The sequence below is a fragment of the Aythya marila genome, assembly GCF_965140915.1.
Source record: "Aythya marila genome assembly, chromosome: 3".
Lineage (NCBI taxonomy): Eukaryota > Metazoa > Chordata > Aves > Anseriformes > Anatidae > Aythya > Aythya marila.
In genome coordinates this window covers 68,279,584-68,304,985 of record NC_139044.1, presented here as the reverse complement: position 1 = coordinate 68,304,985, position 25,402 = coordinate 68,279,584, and positions in this window count along the sequence as shown.

The following is a 25,402-nucleotide window of genomic DNA, read 5'->3' as shown; positions in this document are numbered from 1 at the left end:
GGAGTAGTGTCCTGGTTTCAGTTAGAACAGAATTAATTTTCTTCCTAGTAGCTGGTGGAATGCTGTGTTTTGGCTTAGGATGAGAAGAGTGCTGATAACACCCCGATGTTTTAATTGTTGCAGAGCAGTGCTTACACTAAGCCAAGGACACCTCAGACTTTTGCTCTGTCCTGCCAACAGGCAGGCTGGGGGTGCAGTAAGAGCTGGGAGGGGACAGACCCAGGACAGGTGACCCAAACTAGCCAAAGGGGTATTCCATACCATCTGACGTCATGCTAAACAATATATAGGGGTGGCTAGCCGGGGGGAGGGGGCCGGACTGCTCGGGGTTAAGCTGGGCATCGGTCAGCGGGTGGTGAGCAATTGCATTGTGCATCACTTGTTTGTACATATTATTAGTAGTAGTACTATTATCATCATTGTATTATTATTACTTTTGTTATTATTATTTTCTTGTCTTATTAAACTGTCTTTATCTCAACTCACGGGCTTCACTTTCCATTTCTCTCCCCCGTCCCAGAGAGGGAGGGGGGAGGGTGAGCGAACGGCTGCGTGGTGTTTAGCTGCCAGCCGGGTTAAACCACGACAAGTAGTCAGCATGGATTCTCCAAGGGGAAGTCGTGCTCAATCAACCTCGTTGACTTCTATGATGGCATCACCAGCTGGGTAGATGGGGGAGAGCAGTGGATGTCATCTACCTTGACTTTAGCAAGGCTTTCAATACTGTCTCCCATGATATCCTACTAGCAAAGCTGAGAAAGTGTGGGATAGATGAGTGGACGGTAAGGTGGGTTGAGAACTGGCTGACTGGCCAAGCTCAGAGGGTGGTGATCAGCGGAGCAGAGTCTGGCTGGAGGCCTGTGACTCACGGTGTTCCCCAGGGGTTGGTGCTGGGTCCGGTCTTGTTCAACATCTTCATCAATGACCTTGATGAGGGAATAGTGTCTGCCCTCAGCAAGTACGCTGATGACACAAACCTGGGAGGAGTGGCTGACACACCAGAAGGCTGCGTGAGACCTGGACCGGCTGGAGAGATGGGCAGGAAGAAACCAAATGAGATTTAATAAGAGCAACTGTAGAGTCCTGCACCTGGGAAGGAACAACCCGAAGTATCAGTACAGGCTGGGGGATGACCTGCTGGAGAGGAGCTCTGAGGAGAAGGACCTGGGGGTCCTGGTGGATGACAGGTTGACCACGAGCCAGCACTGTGCCCTTGTGGCCAAGAGGGCCAATGGGATCCTGGCGTGCATTAAAAGGAGGGTGGCCAGCAGGTCAAGGGAGGTGATCCTCCCCCTCTACTGTGCCCTGGTCAGGCCTCACCTGGAGTACTGTGTCCAGATCTGGGCTCCCCGGTACAAGAAAGACAGGGATCTCCTGGAAAGAGTCCAGCAGAGGGCCACAAAGATGATACAGGGCCTGGAGCATCTTCTCTATGAAGAAAGGCTGAGAGACCTGGGTCTGTTCAGCCTGGAGAAGAGAAGACTGAGAGGGGATCTCCTCAGTGTATATAAATATCTTAGGGGTGGGGGACAGAAGGATGTAGCCAACCTCTTCTCAGTGGTTTGTGGGGATAGGACGAGGGGCAATGGCTGCAAGTTAGAGCACAGGAAGTTCCGCACTGACATGCAAAAGAACTTCTTCACGATGAGGATGATGGAACATTGGAACAGGCTGCCTAGGGAGGTTGTGGAGTCTCCTTCTCTGGAGATATTCAAGGCCTGTCTGGATGCCTACCTGGGCAGCCTGCTCTGAGGAACCTGCTTTGGCAGGGGGGGTGGACCCGATGATCTTTCAAGGTCCCTTCAAACCCCTATAGTTCTGTGATTCTGTGATATTCAAAATATTTTTTATTTCACTGCACTCAACAGTTGTGTTTCTCACTTCAAACTACTTCAAGTTGTCAAAATATCTAGTGGTACAGCAAAAGAAAGAAATGAAAACTTCTGGAAAACAAAGTAAAATGCCCTCAATTTGTAATAAAACAATCAATAGGCCTAAGGTATAAAATCTATAGTCTAAGGACCTAAGTATATAATCATATTGTACCATAATCTGAATGCAGTTGATATATTGATTAACATAAAATGTAAAGGTAACATAGATTAAAACTTATAACAATAACTTTTGTTATCTGTGATAAGAAAATACCTTTTAATTGTTTCTTACTTTGCTGTAGAAACACAATATATAAACTTTCCATGACACAGAAATTTTTCTTATAGATAATTCAATTTAAAGTTGAGAAAAAATACTGGTCAGTGGTTCTATGTCCAAGTGGAGATCGATGACTAGTGGTGTCTCTCAGAGGACTGTCTTGGAACCAGTGCTTTTCAATAACTTTGTCAATGACATAGATGATGAGATAGATAGCACCCTCAGCAAGTTTGCAGATGACACCAAGCTAAGTAGTGTGGTTGATACAACAGAAGGAAAGGAAGCCATTCAAAGGGCCCTGGACAGGCTGGAGAAGTGGACCCATGTGAACCGCATGAGGTTCAATAAGTCTAAGTGAAAGGTGCTGCACCTGGGTTGGGACAATCCCAAACAGGAGTACAGACTGGGTGAAGAATTCACTGAGAGCAGCCCAGAGGAGAAGGACTTGTGGGTTCTGATGGATCAAAAGCTTGACATGAGCCTGCAGTGCATGCCTGCAGACCAGAAGGCTAACTGCATCCTGGGCTGCATCAACAGAGGAGTGGCCAACAGGTTGAGAGAGATGATTGTCCCCCTCTACTCTGCCCTTGTGATGCCCCACCTGGAGTACTGCATCCAGGTCTGGGAACCGCAGCACAAGAAAGATGTGGATCTGTTAAAGCAAGTCCAGAGGAGGGCTACAAAGATGATCAGGGAGCTGGAGCACCTCCCCTATGAAGAAAGGCTGTGAGAGCTGGGGATTTTCAGACTGAAGAAGAGAACATTCGGGGGACACCTCATTGCAGCCTTAAAGGGGTCTTATAAAAAGGGTGGAGAAGGACTATTTACTTGGGTAGATAATGATAGGACAAGGGGGACTGGTTTTGAACTACAAGAATCTAATTTAGATTAGATGTTAGGAAGAAATTCTTCACGCAATAGGTGGTGAGGCACTGGCACAGGTTACCCAAAGAAGTTGTGGATACCCCATCCCTGGAGATGTCCAAGGCCAGACTGGATTGGGCCTTGATGGCCAACCTGATCAAGTGTTAGGCATCCCCGCCTATGGAAGGGGGTTGGAGTTACGTGATCTTTACGGTCCCTTCCAACCCAAGCCATTCTATGATTCCACGATTCTAAACAAATGCAAAAGTGCAGCATCTTTTCTTTTTCATTTAATGATAATATTTGAATGATAAGCAAGGACTTTTTATTGGTACCATGTGTTTAGATATATAAACACTTTATATAGAATATCCATGCATTTGTACCTTTTATATATATTTATTTGTATTATAGTGTATTTATATATATTTATTTGTAATATAGTGTATTTGTACCTTTTATATATATTTAAATGTGTATATATATAATGTGTATGTATAAAGCAAATAGGTTTATGTGAGAATGATACTATTGTCTCTCATGAGTGGGTGGAACCTATTATTTTGTATATATAAGATGTGTTTGTGTCAGATTATGTTGTGGGAAAAAAAATCTTCAGATAAACTCAGTGAAAGGAGAATTACAAAATCTGTAATATGTGCTGACAATAAGAAATAACACCCTTTGCTTGCTTAAGTTAAAAAAAAAAATGCTGAATTAATTAATTTGATTATTCCTGAGATGATTTTATTTTTTTTTCTCACAAACAATTGTACAGTTATTTCCCAGAACTTCAGATTTTATAAAATACCTTGTTTTATGCTTGGAAATGTAGATATCCCTTACTTAGTCATTAAACTTGTATAAATCTTTTATAGAAATACAAGAAGAATGTATTTACATCATTTATATCTTGTAATAAATATTATTTGGGATGCAAGGAGATATTGTTTTGGAAAAATTAAAACTGTCATAGTGAATATTAAGATAAACTTCTAGAGATGGAACAAATTATCAGTGGAGCTCCAGAGAAAAGAGAAAAAAGCAGAAAATGCATAATTCATTATGACGTCTCTGCTATTGTTCTCAAGACAGATCTTCCCTGGGACTTCTGGTATCATTCTAATTATTAAATAAATACTAACAACCGAAAAATAATACTAAATGTTTGGGTTAACATTGTAAAATGTAGCATAGCTATATGAATTCTTCATTGAGATCTCATATCTCACTAATTTACAATAATTTGTTGAACATGTCAAAGTCATAAGTAAAACTAAGAACAAAAGGTTATTCCCTGAAAGTGAAAGGTAGAAAATTCCTACCTGATTAAATATTTTTACACAGTCATAGACTCAGAATATCCTAAGCTGGAAGAAACCCACAAAGATGATTAAGTCCAACTCTTGGCCTCACACAGGACCACTAAAGAATCAAATCATATGTCTCAGAGTGCTTTCCAATGCCTAATTAAACTGTGGATCTCATTACAACAAAAATCTAGCTAAAAACTCAGTAAGATTAAAAAATTAGATTTGGACTTTTGGGTGATTTCTGGTCACAACATTTGGAATAGATTCTGACACCTTATGCACAGAAGTTTAAGTAAATCCCTATCAATTAAGAAAAAAATAGTATGGGTATAATAACAAATATGACAGTGCAAGATTCTTAAATTTTTCCTTGCAAATTCCAGAAACAGTTACAGAGATAGAATATTTATCTCAATGGCTCTAATCCTTGATATTTTATAATATTTTTAAATCTCTCTTAATGTAATAATAATTAAATCCAGAAGATGTTTATAAGCAAGAATGGGTAGATAGTTTATGAAAGAGGATGTGGTCCTGAGTCTAATCACAATTTTAACCAGTATGTAGCTGCAATGTATACTAGGACAACTGAGAGGGTCAAATTCCTGGACAGTAGATGTCCCCAGAATTCAGAAGCACTAGAAAGGAGCCAAGGTCCTGAAAACCGTACTGGAGTTCTTACAGACATGTGTTGGCTTGGTTCATATTTGTCCAGCTAATATTACAGATTTTGATTTCAGCAAGGTGGGAAGTCTAACCAGGACTGTTTTCTCGCATACTTAACTTTAAAGTAAAATACAGCCCAGAATCATCTGTATGACACTGTCATTTTAGTTCCAGTTTTCTCATTAACTCACTAAATTTGATAACATTCCAATCCAGAATAATAAAGGCAGCAAATTTAATGGAAGTCTTGTGAGCTTTGAGGTACAAGACTGGAAAAAAACATTTTTGAAGTTTGTTCAGTTTGGATTCTCAGCATCTTATTGGACTACTTCCTATTTATAAAGTCAATTCTGACTATAAATTGTTGGTATATAGCTGTGAAGTAGTAATTATAAAACAAACATTGTAAAGGAAACACTTTTACCAGGAAAGCTTTACTTCATGTTTCTGCTTATTCTCAAGACCTAAAAATTCAGGCCAAAGGGGAGACAGCAGGCAAGTACCATTACACTTAATGTAAGTACCATTAATTTGCAATTTAGAGGTTTGCAATTTATTTTAGCTTTCTAAGAAAACAGGTGGTGGATGGTAGGAAATACTTATGTACTCATCATCAGTGAAAATCAACTAATCCTGACTTTCTGTCTCTCATCTAAGATGTTGTGAATCATTATGCACCACTATCAGGAGGCAATGATGGGTGGTTTCCAACAAGGGAAAGGAAGCCAGCAGGCTAACAGCAGGTCTGGCAGGGCAGGAGCACAGCTCCACAGTAGCTGAACAAGGTGAGCAGAGCAGGTCTGGTGTTGATAAGCAGAGTCAGCCAAGAATCTGGAGTTTGCCAGACAAGTCTGTGGTGATGAGGAAGGCTTAAGATGCAGGCCAGGATGTCAAACCAGAAGAGCAAGGCCAAGATCAGTGAAGTGTAAAGCACACTACAGGCATACCTGTGCTCAGGTAATAGTCAAGGCAAGGAACCTGAGCTTCACTGCAACTCCTAAGTCAAGGCAGGGAAGCCCCAGTAAGGCTTCTAATGGCTTTCTTGCACCAGCCATTTCCACAGCAGCTGGAGCCAAGTTTGAACAGCTGTTCTTGAGAACATCAGAGCTGGCCTTGATTGCAGACAGACAAACCCTTTCAGCACAGTCACAGAACTCAGTGGTGAACTCTGAACTGGACATCTTTTCTGCCCTGAACTTAATTGATTTGATTTGTTTTGTATTTAAGGATGGTAATCCTGCCTGTGAAGTTCCACTCTTGGAATTAATGTAAATTTTATAAGCACATTTGTTCTGTGTTAATTTGATGGTGGCTAATTATTTTACCTGTAAGTACTGTGGTTTAAATTATGAGGAAAGTTTTTCTTGTATATAGGTCAAAATGCAACTTCTAGTACACTGGAGTGCACATATTAATTGGACAAGTCACACTGAACACCTTGCATTCTCGTATGAAAAAAATATATATATTGAAAATAATGGAGAAGGATATCTACTTGAAGTGATTTAATGTTTTAGGCTTTCAAATGGGCAGTTAAGGGTTTATTGAGAACAGAGTTCTGCTGAATTGAGAGCTGGTAATTTGTTTTCATTAAAAAGCATAAAATATTCTCATCCTTCTAAATGTTTCTCCTAATAACCTTGAACTGAATAATCAGTAAGGCACCAGTTCATTGTAATAAATGGCTGTTGGGTATTAATGTGACTCTTTCCTGAGCCTAACATCCCTCTTTCTCAGGCACAGACTTCAGTTACTAAGCTTTGGGTCCATGTTCTTTATCACATCCATCTGTTGCTTTGTGCTAATCTGTCGTTATCCTAAAGACTTTGCGTTAGAGAGATCAGTTATTAATAATGACTGGATTATTATTATTATTATTTTCTGCATGTTGCTTCATTGTAATTTGCTAATGCTTTTATGAATGGGACAATACTCTCCATTGGAAATATTTTTTCTTTAAGCTCTTCCATAACTGCTATGTCTTACTAATCACACTTTTGCATGGGATGCCAGGTACATTATGTGAAGTGTCTGGTGTATCTGTTCCAGTCTGTCATAGAGTTCTAGCCATTATTAGAGAACTGAACCTACCAAAGTTTGTGATTTATCATCTGTTTCAAGTCTGAAGTGGGGCAGTCATAGACCTAAAGAGAGCTTAAAAACAACATGATCCTCATAACTGTTAATAATTGAACAATGCTGATAAGCTATCAGCTAGAGTGTTTGTTTGTACATTCAGCTTAGATTTTGGGGCAGGTAGGTTTGCAGAGTGAATCCTGAAGATTAATGACTAGTGCAAGGAGTAGAGAGCTTTGACAAACTGTTGGCAATAGGCTTGCAAAATATAAAAAGAGTAATCTTTGCAGACTATGATGGCTTAAGTATACATTTGATACAAACCATGTGTGCTATTTTGGAAAAGTAAGTCTAACATAAACTAGAGGTATTAGAAACCTTTAGGTCACGAGTGTTCTTGGGTGCCCGGAATGGCTTGTTTACTCCCAAGCTTATGAGGCATTTCGTGATAATTTGTTTTATTTCATTCACAGTGTATGTTCTTTTTTTTTTTTTTTTTTTTTTTTCCCAGTTGTTTCTTGAATTCTGTTTTCATAATTAACAGTTTATAATTCACCTTGATGTGTGGCATATTAATTCACACATAGTTTTCTGCCAATATTTGTGATTCTATTGTATCTGACAATGTTAAATCTGATTTTTAATTGTCAGCTTGCTGCTCCAGCCAGCAAATGTGCCAAGATGGTTTGTTTGCATTTCAGGGTTCCCATTTTTCAACTCTTGTTTATCGTGCCACATACTCAAAGCTACTTTCACTTCAGCTGCCAAAATTTCAGTGCATATCCTGGAAATATTTCAGTCTGTTAGCTCAAGACATATCTTCCTGGGTCTTCTTGATCCCTATCCAATAACTAAAAACCCTTTGTTTTTTATCATTTCCATTAACTCAGTTAGACATTTCTACCTTCTCTTTCTACCAGTTTTGGCTGCTTCTCCATTTTTCTCCCCTTGCTGCTCCTAGATGGCAGAGGAGGCAATAAAAAAATAAAAATGAAAAATTTCTTCAAAGAAGAAATGGATCTGTACCATGGAATGTCTCAAAAATAGTGATTGCAGTCTTGGTAATATAACAAGTTTTAAAGTTTCACCAAATGATCTTATTCTTAAAATACTTTTTTAAACAAATGCAGAATTAAATTCTTTCAGGTACTCAAGTTCCTCTTCAAAAATCCTTTGTCTCTCTTCATGTTACTGACCTTAACAGTGAAGTTGTGGTGAATGGAGTCAAATCCAGTTGGAGGACGGTCATTACTGGCATTCCCCAGGGCTTGGTGCTGGTGCCGGTCCTCTTTAATATCTTCATCGAAGATCTGGATGAGGGCATTGAGTGCACCCTCAGTAAGTTCGCAGATGACACCAAGTTAGGTGCGTGTGTTGATCTGCTCAAGGGTAGGAAGGCTCTGCAGGAGGATCTGGATAGGCTGCACTGATGGGCTGAGGTCAACTGTATGAAGTTCAACAAGGCCAGGTGCCGGGTCCTGCACCTGGGGTGCAATAACCCCAAGCAGAGCTACAGACTGGGAGAGGAGTGGCTGGAAAGCTGCCAGGCAGAGAAGGACCTGGGAGTACTGGTTGATAGCCAGCTGAATATGAGCCAGCAGTGTTCTCAGGTGGCCAAGAAGGCCAACAGCATCCTGTCTTGTATAAGAAGCAGTGTGGCCAGCAGGGCTAGGGAAGTGATCATCCCCATGTACTCGGCTCTGGTGAGGCTGCACCTTGAGTACTGTGTTCAGTTTTGGGCCCCTCGCTACAAGAAGGACATGGAGGTGCTTGAGCGGGTGCAGAGAAGGGCAACGAAGCTGGTGAGGGGCCTGGAGAACAAGTCCTACGAGGAGCGGCTGAGGGAGCTGGGCTTGTTCAGCCTGGCGAAAAGGAGGCTCAGGGGCGACCTTATTGCTCTCTACAGGTACCTTAAAGGAGGCTGTAGTGAGGTGGGGGTTGGTCTGTTCTCCCATGTGCCTGGTGACAGAATGAGGGGGAACTGGCTAAAGTTGCACCAGGGGAGTGTTAGGTTGGATGTTAGGAAGAACTTCTTTACCGAAAGGGTTGTTAGACATTGGAACAGGCTGCCCAGGCAAGTGGTGGAGTCACCATCCCTGGAGGTCTTTAAAAGATGTTTAGATGTAGAGCTTAGTGATATGGTTTAGTGGAGGACTTGTTAGTGTTAGGTCAGAGGTTGGACTTGATGATCTTGAGGTCTCTTCCAACCTAGAAATTCTTTGATTCTGTGTGATTAACCTTTGCCTTATAAAATAGGCACTTATACTCCATTCACTATGCTGCCACATCCTTTATAATTTATGCAGTTTATGGACAGTCCCTGTGGTTTGAAGTCTTAACTTTAACAGGCACAATATTATTTTTGTCCATAATCTCCATAACTATCTATAAAAGACTCCGTATAATATTCCAGTGGTTTCTTTTGTGGTTGATCTGTCATGTACATTTGTCTGCACTTCTAATGCCTGAATAATTTTCTAAACAGTTACTGAAATCTTGGGTCTTAAATCATCAACTAATGTGTCTTCTCTCTTCTTAATTCTGCTACAGCAATATTAGATTATTATTTTATTATTATTATTATTATTATTTATCTTATTGATTTATCTCTCAAATGATGATGACTTTTTTGTTTTTTTCCACACTTGGTTTCATTGAATTTTATAGTGTAAAAATCTAAATATTGTATCAAGGAGGAAGAAAATGAGAAAGACTACAAACTAGAAATGTTAGTTGGGAATCATCAGATATTTATGCAAATGGTTATTTCACAATAAATTAATAAATAAATATATGTATAAAACCCACAAACAAAACTACATAAAACTAAAAGCTTTATTCCTCATGTAATGATATTTAAGACAAAGTAAAAGATAGTATCTACCTTTAGATTTCTAAGAAGAAATAATTATTGAACAAGATGAATGCTAGGATTAAGAGTTGCCAAGCTCAAGTATGTTACCTGCTCAAATTCACTGAATTTGAATCAATTATTCCTGAATTAACTGACTGAAGATGATTCAAGTGACCCTTAGCTATGTGATAGAAGCTTAAAATAGGTGGTAGGAAAAGCTGGAAATTACATGAAATCCAATGAATATAATTTTAGACCTTGATACTAAATCTTAGATAAGGGCAAGGATGCTAATAAATAGGAGTGAATAATTGAATTATCTGAGTTAATTCACTTAATCTGACTTTTTGATCCATGCCATGCTGTTTTGGATTTGATGGTGCTAAGATCTAGAGAGACACAGAAGAGAGAAGGCATCTGAGAGGGGTGAGAAGAAACTGAAGAAACAGATTAGAGAAGTTGCACTAAGCAAACTAATATCTATAAAACATCAGATTGTAATTATGTTAATAAGTTAAAGATGACAAAGAATATTACTGAGAACTTGAAGTCAGCTCAGTATAGTTAAATAGTTAATAAAGTCCCTTGTACTGGTTTTGCTTGTGTTGAATTAACACCCTCCAAGACACTTTGTAAGCACGGTTTTCAAATTAGCACAGGCCAGAAACTCTTCCCAACAAGTACTGTAGATAGGAATCACTCCATGGAAGTTGACTTTGGTATCATGAACCCAGTAGGATTTAATTTTCATGTAACATATATAACCTTAGTAGGATGATGTAAGGAGTTAATATCTTGTTTCTAATGATAAATTTGATTACAGGAAGTTTTCTAAAGACAAACTACTGATTTATTGAAAGAAAAATTTTATTGGTTTGATGCCTGTAAACATGCCATGAAGAAATTAATCTGTGAGTGTCTCAGAATACATAGAAAAATCTTTGGAAAGATTGCGGAGACCTTCAAAACAACAAAAACAACAACAAATTGTTTATTCAAATAGAATAAAATGTTTTCTGCTTGGGTTCTGCTACCATTAAGCTCTTCTAAGTTCAAGTTATACTGTATTAACATATATTAAAAAATGTACTTTCTTTTTTACACCATCTTAGAACCTAAAGCATTAGAACTTGTAAGATAAAATTTATTTCAATATGAAGAGCTTAGATTACAAGATTACTTAGATTTACAAAATACTGTGATGATGAATAGATCAATCAGAGAAAGAACAATGCATTAATACTCTCATGCATAATAGAATACAGAGGGTCTACTTGAAGAGATGTATTTTACATATCATGAGGAAAGAATGAGACCTGCATTCTTAAATACATGTGGTTGACCTGTTACAGTTGATAGAGATTTAATTATATTAATACAGTTACAAAATGTGACTTTTCTGTGTGCGTATAAACTGATTTGTTTATGGCATGTGAATTTTAATTGGGGATGATAAACTACAGCTGTTAAAGGAATTTTTGAGTCTTTTGTTTTCTGTTAATGATAAATTTAAGCACATCAATAACGTGGAGATTTGTGTTTATGATTTTGTATATTAGTTTTTGAAAGAAGAATATGTGATCAGCATACCTATAGAGAGCAAGATTTATACAGGGAAAAAAAAAAAAAAAAAAAAAGCTTTTCACATTCACAAATATTCAAAGGCAGAAAATTACTTTATCCTGTAAATACTTTAGATATTAAAGTAGATTTGTTGACATGATGAATAGTATGCATGCAAGCATTGCATTCTGTACTTTGTAACTGTTGTAAACAGTCTATTAATCTCTTTCATTAAATGCAGGAGTTTCAAAATTTAAGAAACTTGGCTGCAACAGGTTTATCAGCCACCTGGTGTCTGAGGTTATTTCTGGTGATGTGGTGGGTTGACCCCAGCTGGTAGCTTAGGCCCTCCATCCATATACTCTCTTACTCTCCCTTAACAGGATAGGGAAGAGAATCAGAGTGAAAAAGGAAGAAAACTTGTAGGTTAGGATAGACAGTTTAATAAGAAGAACAAAGGTAAGGAAAGAAGAATTTAATTTACTACTTCCCGTTGGCAGGCATGTGTTTAAACATTTCCAGATAAGTAGGGTTTAAGCACACCTAGCAGTTAGTTGGGAAGAAAAATGCCAAAACATGAGCATTCCCTCCCCCCCCCCCCCCCCCCCCCTCCAATTTACTTCTTCTCTTCTCCCTAAGTATGTATGTATGTATTGCTGATCATGATATCATATGGTGTGGAATATCATCCTTTTGGTCAGTTTGGGTCAGATATCCTGTTTTTGTTCCCTCCTAGCATTCTGTTCATCTCCAAACTTGTTTGATGAGGGCAGAGTGTGTGTGGGGGGGATGCAGGCCTTGGCACTGTTCAAGCACTTTTCAGCAAAAAAATAAAACACTGGTGAATTATAAGTGCTTTTTTATTCACAAACCTATAACATCCCATACAGACTGCTATGAAGAAAACTCCATCCCATCCACAATTAGTACAACCTCCACCCTTTATTCCAAACTATTTACAACTTGCTCAGGTCATAGGCTATTTAGTATATTCTCATTAACACCCTTCTTTCTGTCCCCCTCCCACTCATCACCTTCCCTGTCCAGCTTCTCACCCACAGTTATCATTCCCTTAATCTATGGGCCATCCCTGAATTACATATCACAACCCACAGTGGCATATCACAGACAAGTGTGGAGTATGTGTGGACGTAAGGCCACATAAAACCCTATTTGACAATATTTACATATTCCTCCTTATGAAGAATAATTCCATCTTCAATTTATATAGTATAGTTTGGAACAACATGCTTTTAAGCCACATTTAATTTCCCTCTTACTATCATCCATAATTTTGCTCCATAATTACCTAGAAAACTATCTGCCTTCCTTGGCCCTCTCTTTTTCCAGTCATTCTTACATTTGATCACCTCTAAACTGTAGATGTCTTTATTTTATGCAGCCAAGGGCTGAAAATCATGAGGAGAAATGAGATGTGAACGAATATTGGGTGCCTGAGTACACCAGCTGCATCATATCAGAGCACAAACAGCTTGTGTTCAAAATTAGCTTTGTTACTGTGCAACTGCAAACTCCCCTCAGTCTTCTCTAAAACCAATACATTATGAGAAACAACATTCCTAGGGCCTCTCTTCCTTGGCTCAGGAGCTGCAGTGAAGATTGTTCCCCCAATGCCTTGGTTTGTACTTGAGCTGCAGTGCAGATGGGGCTGTGCCTAGCTTTGAACTTTGGTGATCCCAAACTTATTTTACTAACTTGGCTTCTTTCCTAGACCTGTACAGCTCTTCCTGCTTCGAAACTGTGGGACTGCACCCTTTGCTGGTGAAGCTACTGTCTCTTTTTGCCTTGTGGTCACCTCTGGCTCCAAGCTTGTCTTCCTTTAAAGATCATAGAATAGAATCATAGAATCATTTGGGTTGGAAAAGACCTCTAATATCATCTAGTCCTTTAACCAAGTACTGCCAAGTCCAGCATTAAATCATGTCACTAAGCTCTATATCTACATATTTTCTGAAGACCTCCAGGGATGATTACTCAACTGCTTCCCTGGGCATCCTGTTCCAATACTTCACAACACTTTTAGTTGGGAAATATTTCCTAATATCCAACCTAAACCTCCTCCTGTACAACTTAAGGCCATTTGCTCATCTTATCACCTGGTGCTTGGGAGAAGACAATAATCTCCACCTTGCTGTGGCCTCATTTAATATAACTGTAGAGCAAAATAAGGTCTCCCCTGAGCCTTTTCTCTAGGAGCTCCCTCAGCTGCTCCTCATAAGACTTGTTCTCTAGACCTTTCACCAGCATTGTTGCCCTTCTTTGGACATGCTCCACCACTTCGATGTCCTGCTTGTAGTGAGGGGACAAAATCTGAACACAGTACTTAAGGTGCAGCCTCACCAGAGCTGAGTACAGAGGGACAATCTCTTCCCTAGTACTGCTGGTCACACTTTTTCTGATACAAGCCAGGATGCTGTAGGCTTTGTTGGCCACCAGAGCACACTTCTGGCTCATATTCAACTTGCTATCGACACCCATATCCCTTTCTAATTTGAAGCTTTCCAGCCACTCTTCCCCCAGCCTGTAGGGTTTCACAGGGTTGTTGTGCCCCAAGTGCAGAACCCAGCCCTCAGTCTTGTTGAATTTCGTACAGTTGGCCTCAGCCCAATAGTCCAGCCTATCCAGATCCTCCTGTAGAGCCTTCCTACCCTCAAGCTGATCAACACTCACGTCCAACTAAGTGTCATATGCAAACTTACTGAAGGCACACTGGATCCTCTTGTCCAGATAATTTATGAAGATATTGAAGAAACCTGGCCCCAGTATGGAGCCCTGGGGGACACCAGTAGTGACAAACCTCCAAGTGGATTTAACTCCATTCACCACATCTCTTTGGGCCAAGACACCCATCCAGCTTTTAACCCAATGAAGTGTATACCCATCCAAGCAGTGAGCAAACCATTTCTCCAGGAGAATGATGGAAACAGTGTCAAAAGTCTTACTGAAGTCTAAATAGACCACATTTTCCTCATCCATTGAGCATGTCACCTCGTTGTAGAAGGAGATCGGGTTCCTCACTCAGGACCTGCCCTTCATAAACCCTTGCTGACTTGGCCATGTGATGGCAATCAGGATAATCTGCTTCATGAGCTTCCCTGGCATTGAAGTCAGTCTGACAGGCCTGTAGCTTTTCAGGTCCTCCTTCTGGACCTTTTTGGTCATCACATTTGCTGATCACCAGTCAACTGGGACCTCCCCTGATGGCCAGGACTGCTGATAACTGACGGAACGTGTCTTGGTGAGCAATTACATCAGCTCCCTTAATACCCTGGAGGGATCCCATTTGGCACCATAGACTTGCATACGTCTAAGTTGTTTAGCAGATCACTAACCATAACTCATGGATTACAAGAGCTTCATTCTGCTCCCTGTCCTTCTCTGCCAGCTCAGGGGACTGGGTAGCTGGAGAACAGCTGGAATTGCTGCTGAAGACTGAAACAAAGGAGGCATTAAGTATCTCAGCCTTTTCCACATCTTGTCACTATGTTTCTACCACCACACATCCAATAAAGGATGGAGATTCTTCTTAGTCCTCCTTTTCTTGGTTATGTATTTATAAAAACAATTTTAATGTCTTTAACAGCAGTAGCCAGACTGAGCTCTAGTTGTGTTTTTTGTTTGTTTGTTTGTTTGTTTTGTTTTGCTTTGTTTTTTCCCCACAGCTTTATGACATCTTTATAGTCCTCCTGATAGGCCTGCCCTTTCTTCCAAGGGTCACAAACCCTCTTTTTCTTCTTGAGCTCTAGCCATAGCTCTCTGTTCATCCTGGCCAGTCTTCTTCCATGTCAGCTTCTCTTTCATCACATGGGGAGGACAACCTGCTCCTATGCCTTTAGGATTTTTTTTTTCCTGAAGAGTGTCCAGCCTTCCTGGACTCCTTTGCTCTGCAGCACTGCATCCCAAGGGACTCTGCCAACCAGTCTCCTAAATGTCAAAGTCTGCCCTTCAGAAGTCTAGTGTTGCAGTTCTGCTAACCCACCTCCTTACTTTTCCAAGAATTGATTTTTTTTTTTAATTCATGATCGCTATCCCCGAAACATCCTCCAACCTTCACATCACCCCCAAGCTATTCTCTCTTCACAAGAAAAAGATCAAGCGGGATCCAGAGCTAACCCTTGTTGCCTCACTCACCACCCGTGTCAGGAACTTATCTTCCACACACTCTAGAAACTTCCTAGACTGTTTCCTCTCTGCTGTGTTGTATTTTCTTCAGAAAACCATTGAGTTGAAATCCCCAAGATATCAATCAAATTCCACTCTGAGCACTTGATTCTCTTATTTTATTCTGACATCCATTTGTTCTCCCTTTTTCTTTGCAAGACAATTTTTTTTTCATGAGTCTATGTCTTTCCATAAATATGTAGAGCTCTCATCAGGTTTAGTCCTCCTTGATAATACAGCAGGCTTTTACTGTGAAAGGAAATAAAACTCACTTAAATTATGTTAAATCAAGTGCCTTGTAAATCAGCAGTAAAAAGCTACTTGAAGAACTTGCTTCTTCTTAATCTGTTAGTTGTGTTTATACCCTGAAGTATTAATTGTCTACATGTTCTTAATATTAAAGTCTAAAATCAGATGTTAATTCCACTATATATATATATATATATATATAAAGTTACATTAAACACAGCTTTATTCATATACAATGAAAATCTCATATGGACAAAGATGAATTCAGACAGGATTTTTTCCCCTGTTTTCTGATAAGGTAGCCTTAGGCAAATAATCATCGGAGAATAGGCACATATCAACAACATGAAGCAAGGGGCAGATGTGCAAATTTTCTCAGGGAATAGAGTAACTAGGTCACAAGCAATATTAATCCAGAAAAAGACAACTGCTGGTGTGTTGTGATTGAACTTTTTCCATGTGATAAAAGACATTCAAGTATTTTTAAATTTAAGTGAAATGCTAATGCAGATTTCTTTTGAAACAATATGTGGATAGACTCATGGAGAGAGATGCAATTTATAACATCCTGTACAGCCAAAGATGGATGTAGAACATTTAAATCTGACTAGGACTTAACTTTGGACTTTAGGTGCAGAGTGCTCAAGCTACAAAAATACAGTACTAGCTTGCAAAAATTGTACAACCTGCAATAGTTTCAGATGAGGCAGTTAAGTCATAAATATCTATTATTTGTTAATATAATTGTAGATGATGAAAGGACCAGTGCCAGGAGTGTGTAGGAGTGTCAAACAACCTATGTGAAATGGATTAGAAAACAGAAACAAAGAGTTTTTTCTGTCTTTTTGAAGTAAGTAGAAATTTCAATAATTATCTCTTCAAATTTCACTTCTACTCATTGTATTGTGTTTATGTGGCAAGGTTTTGGTAGTAGGGGTCTTCAGCGGTGGCCTTTGTGAAGAGTCCAGAAGCTGCTCCATGTAAGATAAGGACCAGTTTCAGCCAGCTCCAAAGGGACCTGTCCCTGCCAGAGTCAAGCCAATAAGTAATATTTGCACCTCTGGAAGAGCAGACAGCCTTGCAGACACCAAGACCAGTGCAGAAAGAGGGCAGGAGGTGCTCTCAGTGCTGGAGCTGAAGTTCCCAAGGGCAATGAAGGGGCAATGGGTGCAAGCTGGAACATAGGAGGTTCCGCTTAAACATGAGACAAAACTTTTACAGTGAAGGTGACAGAACACTGGAACAGGCTGCCCAGAGGGACTGGGGAGTCTCCTTCTCTGGAGACATTCAAAATCCGTCTGGACATGTTCCTGTTTGACATGATTTAGGTGTTCCTGCTCTGGCAGAGTGATTGGACTAGATGATCTTTCAAGATCCCTTCCAATCCCTAACATTCTGTGATTCTGTGATTCCTCTGCAGTCTGTGGAGAGGCCAATGGTGCCCCCCTGCAGCCCTCCCATGGCCGAGCAGATCTCCATGCTGTAGCCCATGGAGGAGCCCCCAGTGGAGCAGGTCGATGTGACCTGGAGGAGACTGCGGCCCATGGAGAGCCCCTGCAGGAGCAGACTCAGGGCCGGAGTTGCAGCCTGTGGATTGGAGCCCATGCAGGAGCAGGGCATCACAGTGGGATGGAGAAGATAACTAGAAAGGTAAAACTAAAGTTTTAGTTTAAGTTCAACAAGGCCAAGTGCCGGGTCCTGCACCTGGGGCACAATAACCCCAAGCAGAGCTACAGGCTGGGAGAGGAATGGTTGGAGAGCTGCCAGGCAGAGAAGGACCTGGGAGTGATGGTGGATAGTCAGCTGAATATGAGCCAGCAGTGTGCTCAGGTGGCCAAGAAGGCCAACAGCATCCTGGCTTGTATCAGGAACAGCGTGACCAGCAGGGCTAGGGAGGTGATCGTTCCCCTGTACTCGGCTCTGGTGAGGCCGCACCTCGAGTACTGTGTTCAGTTTTGGGCCCCTCGCTACAAGAAGGACATGGAGGTGCTTGAGCGGGTGCAGAGAAGGGCAACGAAGCTGGTGAGGGGCCTGGAGAACAAGTCCTACGAGGAGCGGCTGAGGGAGCTGGGCTTGTTTAGCCTGGAGAAGAGGAGGCTCAGGGGTGACCTTATCGCTCTCTATGGGTACCTCAAGGGAGGCTGTAGCGAGGTGGGGGTTGGCCTGTTCTCCCACGTGCCTGGTGACAGGACAAGGGGGAATGGGCTTAAGTTGAGCCAGGGGAGTTTTAGGTTAGATGTTAGGAAGAACTTCTTCACTGAAAGGGTTGTGAGGCATTGGAACAGGCTGCCCAGGGAAGTGGTGGAGTCACCATCCCTGGAAGTCTTTAAAAGACGTTTAGATGTAGAGCTTAGTGAAATAGTTTAGTGGGGACTGCTAGCGTTAGGTCAGAGGTTGGACTCGATGATCTTGAGGTCTCTTCCAACCTAGAAATTCTGTGATTCTGTGATTCTGTGTGATTCTGTAAAAAAACTTATGGTTTGAGATAAAGACAAGTAACAAGTAAATCAAAAGCACGCACATAAAGAAAAACAATGAATTAATGAATGAATCATAGAATGGTTTGGGTTGGAAGGAACCTTAAAGATCATCTAGTACTAACCCCCCTGCAATGCACAGGCACACCTTCCACTATATTAGGTTGCCCAGTGCCCCATCCAACCTGGCTTTGAACACTTCTAGGGATGGGGCATCCACAACTTCTCTGGGCAACCACCTCACCACCCCTTGAGTGAAAATTTTCTTCCTAACATCTAATCTAAATCTTTCCTCTTGTAGTTTAAAACCAATTCCCCCTTGTCTTATCTGTATCTGCTTGAGTAATAGATGTTGAGCCATTTCCAGGAAAGCAGGGATCATCATGAATAGTGGTTACTTGGGAAGACAGACACCATTAATCTAAACAAACACATCCCCACAAATACCTCCTGCTTTTTTACCCCAGTTTTACTGCTGAGCATGATGATATATGTTATGGAATATCACTTTGGTCAGTTTGGGTCAGCTGTTTTGGCTGTGTCTTCTCCCAGCTTCCCATGTACCCCTAGCCTCCTCACTGACAGGGCAGCATGAGGAAAAGTCCTTGACTCTGTGTAAGCACAGCTCTGTAACAACTAAAACATCAGGGTGTTATCACCACGATGTGTTTTCATCATAAATCCAAAATACAGTGCCATTCCAGCTACTATGAAGAAAATAAATTTTATCCCAGCAGAAACCAGTAAAATATTTTTTAATCATTATTATTATTTATTAATATATTGTTTTTTTCTTCTTGTATTGTCAGATGTCAAATTCTGATAACTTTATTGTCTACTTGGATATTATTTATTTCTAATAAATGAATGGAAGATTAAACTGATAGGGATGCTTATGAGCAAATATGCCAATCTTTTAACAAACAACAGAAAATACTTATTAATGTCCTTGGTCTGAGACAAAAATAGAGCTCTCTTTCAAACATTTGTGTCTTACAGTGTCATCATTTATAATCCACAACTAATCATGAGACAATCAAACATTTATTTTTCCTCTTGATGCTTCCATGGTTATTTGTAGAACATGAGAAATGTATATATATATATATACACATACACACATATATATATCTTACATTAATAGTATGACTCTTATACAATAATAATATAATATATTAATAATATATGAATATAACATATGTTATATATATAACTGTTTATACACATTATATAATGCAATATACATATAGGTATTTTTCAAAACTGTCTTCTACCTTGCAATAAGATATACTTGATTTCCAACAGAACTGCCACAGAGAAGTTATGTACATTCCCACATTTTATTTTTGCCAGAAACCTTCTGACACTACTCTAACTGCCTGGTACTGTCACATACCCTGAAATCTGTGGCAGGCTTGCTGGAAACTGAGGTATGGATTTTTACATGTCTCCAGGCCACATTTTTCTCCCGTCACTGGTCTGTCATATATGAAGTTGGCAATATTTGTTTAAAAAGAATTATTACTGATTTTTATCCCCGTTTCAAGCATAGACATTGCAAATGCTGGTAGGTTTTGTTTTCATATATTCATCCATACATACACATGCTGTATTTTTTAGTTTAGAGCCTAATACTGTAGTCTCATCTCACAGGCTGTGGCATGTACTTTGATAATCATTTATCTGAAACAATGACTCTGAGGTGAGCCTATGTAATTTATGTCTGTGTTACTTTGGTTCTTGCATCCAAAAATACTATCACAATCCTAATCATATACATTAGAAAATAAGACTCACAGATAATCTTTGGAAGACTCCTAGAAAATTCTAACCAATAAAGGCTACATTTGTAGATAGACACAAAATCAAAGATATTATCACAAGGAAATATTATCACATAATCACATAAGATATTATCACATTTTTGGCCACAAGGAAAACAATGTTAGTTTGAAACACTGATAGACAGACTTATTGACAAACACAAGTGTGGCAGTGGGATATATATATATTATGTTCTGAAATCCCAAGCACATTTTTATCCTGAGTATATGTACACTTGCCTGTGGACAATGATTCATTACTGATATTTCCTGTATTCAAGAAAGTATCTGACACCTCATGGAAGAACTGTTGATTTGAAGGTGTCGTTGCTGCAGTCTGGATTATCTGCCTTCATTTTCTAATGATTTTGTGTTCGCTCATTTGAAACTTTTTTGTTTCTTTGTTTGTTTGCTTTGATCTTTTTGTTATTTACTTTGTTATTTTCTTAAGAGCCAGAGAGTACTGGCCTACTACTGGTAAAGGGACTTAACAGTGTTAGAAATTGGCTTTCTAGGTTAGAAATTGTCATGTACAATAAACACTATTATTTTTACAGGTAAAAGTGATAATAGTACATAAAAGTGATTCAGAAGAACACTTTTCCTCTTCTTAAGCCTGTCTTAAATTATTTGTATTTTCTGAGTACTTTGAGAGTTTCTCCAGCTAAGAAAATCCTTCCTTTCAAGCTATGTTTCTTGTTTGTCTACCACATTGTCCCCAAGTAAGCCTTAATTAGTTTGGGTTCATTCCAGCTTACTTTAGGCATCTAACCAAAGTGGATAATTTAGGAACATACTTAGCTATAGCTTCCTATATTCTCAGTAGAGAAAGGCACCTGAATTGTCCTTTCTTTATTAACTGTAAAGGAAATTGAGAGTAACTCCCAAATTAGAGGATTCTATTTGCTGACTGAGATAGCAAGGATTAACTTTAGCAGTAGAGTGTATAGATGGAAGTCTGGGAGAGTACAGTAATATCTATTTTAGCAAGCAGAAAATTCAATATGAGCTGGTCTATAGAATGACCAGCTCATTGACTATGCTGACTATGCCTGAAGGCAGTGAAAGGACTTTACTTTGGACTCTTGCGGGGTCATCTAGTCCATTAGATGTTCATTAGTTGTATTATTTCTCATTCATTCTCACATATTTTCGAGGTTATCTTGTGCTGAAGAGAATCCACTTTGCACACTCTGAGGGAACACATACATTACTGAGCAGTGCAGTGCAAATATAGGAAGACCAAAGATCACTTTGATGTGATTTGCTATAGTTTCAGGACAATACTTCACATTGTATCTATTGAAAAGAAGTTTGCAGAAATTGCCTATCGTGGAAACATGAACAGCAAGCTAACTGGAGTACAGATCTAATACATCCATGTTACATTACTCTATACTATTCCTTTGCATGATTTATTTATTTTTCACCTGGAAGTAAACTCTTTTTAACATATTAGAGGTACACTGGAGGACACATTGTACTATGCTAAAATGCAAATTAAACTTCCAGTTCAAACAAACAAACAAACAAAAGTCCTGCACACTAAATCTCTAGCGCACAGATGTATTCATGATGCTAACCTAAGTGCAGGAAATAAGGTTAATCAGGAGATTCACTTAAAAATGGTCACAGTGATCCAAACTTAAAATACATAACTTTAAAGGAACAATAAAGTCCATCACAAGGATGCCAGGGCAGGTATTAGAAATATAGAACATAGAATAAAAGTGTTAGAAAAAAGAAACTGAATGAACATCCCTTGTGGGATTAGGATTTGAGATGAAAATGAGTCTGATCTTTTGTGCTTGAACTATGTGGTAGAATTAGACAACAAGCTTAGAGTCTAGAATTGGGCTGATGCTTCTGCAGAACTTTAATATATTTGCTAACATGAAGGCGTACTGACAAGCCTATACTACAGTTACTTTATAAAATATGTCTCAGATGAACAAAACTTAATAAAAATAAAAATATTTAAAAATAAACTATGTTCCTTCATATCTTCTGAAGCATATTAAGTTGAGCTTATTGGGTTTTATGCTTATTGTAAAAATACAGGTCTATTTTGTCAGTACATTTTTAGAGCTGTAAAACAGGTCAATGCAATTCATCTTTAAAAAAACAAACTGACAAATATTTTGTGTTGGAATCAGCAGCTTGTTGTAGCTGCTAGTAATTAGTCTTTGTTGCTTGGGCCACATTCTTATTTAACTTTGTAAATTTTTATTTGAACACCAACTGTTACAAAGCATATGCACTGCCATAGTAATTCCATATGCCAGATGATAACTGGCAGTTATCTATGCAGGATTCAGACAATGAACAGATTACAGAATACTACTGCTGTGAAGTAGACATCCTTAAACTGTACATCTATATAAACAGGCACCCCTGAAATTTTAAAAGGCACCAGTATTAGATTTTCTGTCTTTAATGTTTTCAAATCTCCTTAGGCTTTTTAATGTAAAAAACTGGGTTTTCATACATAACTCAGACCTTAACAGAAAATAATTAGTACCATGGACAAATGCATATTAACTGTTCATTATCCCCAGGTGCTGAAAGAGCTGGCGGACGTCATCGCGGAACCTCTCTCAATTATTTTTCGACGATCCTGGGAATTTGGAGAGGTCCCGGTAGACTGGAAGCTGGCAAATGTTGTGCCGATTTTCAAGAAGGGTCAGAAAGAAGACCCTAGCAATTACAGGCCTGTCAGTCTCACGTCAGTGCCTGGTAAAATCATGGAGAAGATGGTTCTCGAACTTATTGAGGCGCACCTGGGGGACAAAGCAGTCATTGGTCCCAGCCAGCATGGGTTTGTGAAGGGTAGGTCCTGCCTAACTAACCTGATTTCCTTTTATGATAAGATCACCCGTATGGTGGACCAAGGGAAACCAGCTGACGTGATTTTTTTGGACTTCAGCAAGGCTTTTGACACGGTTTCCCATAGGATCCTACTGGACAAAATGTCCACCATACAGCTAAATAAAAACATCATACGATGGGTGAGCAATTGGCTAATGGGCAGGGCCCAAAGGGTTATGGTAAATGGGGCTGCGTCAGGCTGGCGGGCGGTCACCAGTGGGGTCCCTCAAGGCTCCATTTTAGGGCCGGTACTTTTCAATATTTTTATAAACGATCTGGATGTAGGAATAGAGGGTATTTTGAGCAAGTTTGCTGATGACACCAAACTTGGAGGAGTTGTGGACTCAAATGAGGGTGGAAAGGCCTTGCAGAGGGATCTGGATAGGTTGGAGAACTGGGCGATCACCAACCGCATGAAGTTCAATAAGAGCAAGTGCCGGGTCCTGCACCTGGGGCGGGGAAACCCTGGCTGCACGTACAGACTGGGTGATGAGACGCTGGAGAGCAGCCTAGAAGAGAGGGATCTGGGGGTCGTGGTAGACAGCAAGTTGAATATGAGCCAGCAGTGTGCCCTGGCAGCCAGGAGGGCCAACCGTGTCCTGGGGTGCATCAAGAACGGCATCGCTAGTAGGTCAAGGGAGGTGATTGTCCCGCTCTACTCTGCGCTGGTGCGGCCTCACCTCGAGTACTGTGTGCAGTTCTGGGCACCACAGTATAAAAAGGACATGAAACTGTTGGAGAGTGTCCAGAGGAGGGCTACGAAGATGGTGAAAGGCCTGGAGGGGAAGACGTACGAGGAACGGCTGAGGTCACTGGGCCTGTTCAGCCTGGAGAAGAGGAGGCTGAGGGGAGACCTCATCGCAGTCTACAACTTCCTCGTAAGGGGTTGTCAAGAGGCAGGAGACCTTTTCTCCATTAACACTAGTGACAGGACCCGCGGGAACGGGGTTAAGCTGAGGCAGGGGAAATTTAGGCTGGACGTCAGGAGGGGGTTCTTCACAGAGAGGGTGGTTGCACACTGGAACAGGCTCCCCAGGGAAGTGGTCACTGCACCGAGCCTGTCTGAATTTAAGAAGAGATTGGACTGTGAACTTAGGCACATGGTCTGAACTTTTGGGTAGACCTGTGCGGTGTCGAGAGTTGGACTTGATGATCCTTAAGGGTCCCTTCCAACTCATAAATCAAATAAATCATATTCTATGATTCTATGATTCTATGATTATCGGAACATTTAGCTTCACTTGTTTGAATAGTGACACTATTTTGTTATAAATCTCTCTTTCTGTGTTGGAATCCAGATGCTTTAGGATAAGCTACAAATCAACTTAAGCAGCTTAAATCTAAGAAATTAAAGGTCTTTGTTGTAATTTCTCAAGGAACCAATTGGTCAAAGACAAAGTATTTGTACAACTACATTTCCAAGAACAGCATCTTTCTTACTTGCACAAAAAACAAGGGAGAGGTGGACGTACACTTTAACTCAAAAAGCAAAAGTAGAAATATAGAAATATAGAATATCATAGAAATATAGAATATCCCAAGTTGGAAGGGATCTACAAGGCTCAGTGAGTTCAATTCCTGTCTCCCCACAGGACCATCCAAAAACCAGATCATGTGTCTGAGAGCACTGAACAAATGCGTCTTGAACTCCGGCATGCTCCATTACCACTTCCCTAGGGAGTCTGTTCCAGTGCCCAACCACCCTCTCGGTGAAGAACCTTTTCCTGATATCCATCCTGAACCACACCTGTTGCAGCTTCAGTCCATTCCTTGGTGTCCTGTTGCTGTCACCAGAAAGAAGAGATAGCGCCTGTCCCTCCACTCCCTTGATGAAGAAGCTGTAGACTGTTATGATGTCTCCCCTCAGTCTTGTCTTCTCCAGGCTGAACAACCAAGTAACTTCAGCTGCTCCTCATATGTTGTGCCCTCAAAACCCTTTACCATCTTTGTAGCCCTCCTTTGGACACTCGCTAACAGTTTTATATCTTTCTTATACTGTGGTCCCAAAACTGCACACAGTACTCAATATGTAACATGTTTACTTGTATTTAAAAAAAATAAAAATAAATAAAAATATATAAATAAAAATAAATATAAATATATATTTACGGTCAAAAACTAATGTGTCAATGAGTTTTTGAAGTCATAAGTGAGCTGTTAAATAAGTGCCATTCCATCATCATCTTTTTGGAAAACATTAAAAAACTTTCATTCATGTTTGAAAATAAAGGACATCCATTTTCAACTGTGTTCAAAAAAATGTTCAGTGGGCAGACCTAGGACAGCTGACCTAAACTGGCCAAAGAGGTATTC